The following is a 3,797-nucleotide window of genomic DNA, read 5'->3' as shown; positions in this document are numbered from 1 at the left end:
GGGCTCTGGGTTTCACAGGGAGAGACGGCGTGCAATCATTTTAAGAAATCATCTATGTTGTTTCACTGGGGTAGAAAGAAGAGTGTCTTCTGTGTTTCTGTAAATAGTTGATTTCATTTGCTAGGTTACGATCAAAAGATCTCATTTTCAAGATGAGTCTGCATCATTGAAATAAAAATATGTCTTTTCTCATTTCATTGTTGGTGAAATAACAAAGGAAAACACCTGTGCTTGAAAGAGGTGGTTTTATTACAAATAAAAGGAGGGGTTTTTTTCTTAATGAAAAACCGTAAGCAAAAACTGAGGGAGACCATGACCTTGAAGAGATCATGCCAGTGTGCTTGCTTGAGGGCCACAGAATCTAAAATTGGAAAGTAGGGGCACCTGGGTGGCCCAGTGGGTTAAGCATCCGACTCTTGGGTTTGGCTCAGTTCAGGATCTCAGGGTCATGAGACGGAGCCTCGCATCAGGCTCCATGCTCAGCGTGGAGTCTGCTTGAGATTCTCTCTCCCTCTTCCTTTGTCCCTGGCACTCGTGCTCTGTCTCTCTCTCTCTCAAATAAATCTTTTTTTAAAATTCTTAAAAACTAGAACAATACACAGAAGATTAGCAAGGATGTGCAAGGATGGTACATAAATTGTGAAGTATCCCATATTTTTATTTGTGTACTCCTGAAACTAATATAACACTGTACATTTATACTGGAATTTTAAAAATAAATAAGTGAATGATTTTTAAAAAGATCAGGCCAGTGGATTTTTTTTCAAAGATTCAGACACATTTCTGTGTGAGAGATGGAAACCAGCTTACAGGGAATACTTAAATATTGGAGGCAACTATACCTAGCCGCGAGATGAGCTCTACCGTGACATTAAAAACATAAATACTAAGCTACTCCGTAACTGGTTTATTATGTTTCATGATCTTATTCTGACCTCTGAAAGTGGCATTTAATATGATCGAACGCAATGGGATTCTCGTTAATGACCCACTCATGTTAATGACCCATTCATAGCATTGTCTTTTTTTTTTTTTTTTTTTGGCTCGTTCCTAACCAGGTGAAATCATGATTCACCATCTACTGAAGAATGTGCACATTCAGAATAAAGTACGGCAAGTACACAGTCCTAGGACTCTCACAGAGAAGCCCCTCTCTCAGGACACCCGCCGTCTACCTACTCCCCGGCGGTTCCCTCCGGTTTATGACCTCACACAAGGCAATAGATAGTTCACATTTTTTAATGAGAGTGAATATTTATGAGCACTTACTAAACCGTTTATGCATATTAAAACCACCCAGAGGAGCTGTTAGATCCTCCCACCTTCCGAGGAGGACACTGAAGCGTCCAGCGTCTAGCCCGAGCTCCAGGGCAGAGAGTGGGGGAGCGAGGAGTGAAGCCCAGTGCCTATGCTCTCACCTCTGCATGCACCTGCCTTAGGAATCGTACTTATTACTCCCTACCTGGTAAGATACCAGTGAGAATCAACACCCCAGGGTATATACCATTTTCTCAACACGTTTCTAGAATTTTAAAAAATGTCTAAAACTGTCCCAAGGGTTTTCTTTCCCTAAATGTTGTGACTATCATTTGGCACGCTATCTAGTTTGGGTTTTTTAAGTGTTTTATTGATTTCTTGGAGCTGTAAATTTCTCACCCTTCGCTCAGATGGGCAGAGAAAATGTACATTTTTTTTTTATCATGACTTTATTTTTTTTTTAAAGATTTTATTTATTTATTTGACAGAGATAGAGACAGCCAGCGAGAGAGGGAACACAAGCAGGGGGAGTGGGAGAGGAAGAAGCAGGCTCATAGCGGAAGAGCCTGATGTGGGGCTCGATCCCAGAACGCCGGGATCACGCCCTGAGCCGAAGGCAGGCGCTTAACCGCTGTGCCACCCAGGTGCCCCTTATCATGACTTTAATTCTTCCGATAGTGCTCACAAGCACCCACCAGCTAGTAGCAGAGGGAAAATTTTTAGTGCAATCTAGCAAATCTGTCTGGGACTTTGAGGTATTTCTTGAAGTAGTATCTCTTTTGAAGACTGCAAGGCAGAGCCCCCGGCCAGGATCACACAGGAGATAGAGCCAGATTTCTGCTGCGGACTCCCGGGCTGGAACAAGGCCAGGCTTTCAGAAAGCCTCCCATCCACCACCCCTGCCCTCAGATGGGGGCACTCACTCATGGCAGTGGAGAAGAGATCTCTGATCTAGGTGGTATCATTTTGCTTCTATGATCTCTACATCAACCACCCAAGTTGGACTGGTCACTTCTCCCTATGCCGACATTTATAGCATAAATTTACACTTACAGTTATGGTACCTGGTATAATTCGTGGTTTGGTCTCTTGGGCTTGCTCTGGGCTTAGCAGTGTTCATTGGCTTACTTGGCCCCTGGAAGACTTGCGTGTGTAGGGGCCAAGGGTAAGGCACCCCAAGATAAGCCACTTTGGCATGCCGATAATTTCAAGCTGAAACGATTAAGGCCCAAAAGACTCCAGAAGAAACCCTGACCTTCCCCTTAACCACCTAAAAGAATTTAGGCATAGAGGACCTGTTCCAGGGAAAGAGCGATCACCATAGATCACTACATTATAATAGGAACTAGGCGTGATAGACAGGGAGGAACCTACCAAGGCCTGTTTGACCAAAGTCCTCTCTCTGTCCCATTGTTTCTGAGTGGCCCAGCAAACATTTGTTTGTCAAACATTTATTTCTTTTATCTCCCTGTGAATTGCATTCCCTCCCTTCGAAGTCCCAGATCCCTACCCCTTCTCCTTAGTTCAGGATGATATCTATATCTATATATAGGTATATATATATATATCTCATTCTGTCTCACTGTCTTTGAAATCTCAAGTTTATGTGGATTTCCTATAAGTACAAAATTAACTTACTAATGTCAACTTAATTCTTAGACCAGCCAGAAGAATTTTGAAGGGTAGGGGAAATTTTTTCCTCCCCAATATGTGTCTCCTGCGTCCTGGCCCAGGGACTCTGCCTTGCAGCCTTCAGCTACATGGAAAGTCCCCCACTCTCTGCCCCAACCTACAGCAAAATTTTGTGTCCTTCCTAGAGAATTTTGGAGGCTTCTAGATCTTCTCTAAGGCCTCCCACTAACGAAAAGTGAGTGGGAAAACTAAGCTTTGGTCCCTTTTTTATGCCTAACATCACTGAGTCACCAAGTTTAATTTGATATGGCTTCTGCCACAAATTAGGAGGGAAAGTACAAACAATCCCCTACCCTCAACACCAAAATACCAATCAAGGATGCACCTCCCTGCCCTTGGCATTCTTTTCATATTATTTAATGTATTTCAGCCCAGAGAGGAAAGATTGGGATGTCTCTCACTCCCTACCTACCCTGTGTCTCTTGTCCCTCCTTTTTCCATAGTCCCTCAGGAAATAGGATTTCATTCCATCCTTAGAGCACCAAGTCTCATGAAATAGGCATCATAGGTAGATGGGAGAATTTTATGGAAGAAACTCTGACACCCTGGTCCAGTTCTCCCTGTTTGGTTCTTGATACGCTTAAAATTTGAGAAAATTGTCTCTTCCTCAATAAAGTCTATCTTGCCTATTTCCTTCAAAATTCTGTCTGCAATGGCAGAAATTGAATGGTAATGCTTTCCGTATATTCTTTATATGCCTGCTGTCACAACAGCCTATGAATACCTCACCTCAGCCGTATGAATCCCTCAAGGTGTACAAGAAAACTACATGGAGAAACACAAAAAAGAAAAACACAAATATTTTTAATGCCACTCCAGCTCCACTCATATTTTTTTTAACTAAAATA

General features: G+C 42.6%; 1 pseudogene; it reads left to right on the top strand.

Annotated features, from left to right (window-relative positions):
* The first annotated feature begins 565 nt into the window (after positions 1–565).
* LOC113261965 (U6 spliceosomal RNA) lies at positions 566–659 on the top strand (annotated as a pseudogene).
* The last annotated feature ends 3,138 nt before the right edge of the window (positions 660–3,797 follow it).

This window comes from Ursus arctos, unplaced genomic scaffold (genome assembly GCF_023065955.2).
Source record: "Ursus arctos isolate Adak ecotype North America unplaced genomic scaffold, UrsArc2.0 scaffold_5, whole genome shotgun sequence".
Classification (NCBI taxonomy): Eukaryota; Metazoa; Chordata; class Mammalia; order Carnivora; family Ursidae; genus Ursus; species Ursus arctos.
Note: the sequence above shows the minus strand (reverse complement) of the source record. Positions and strands in the feature narration are given on the sequence as shown.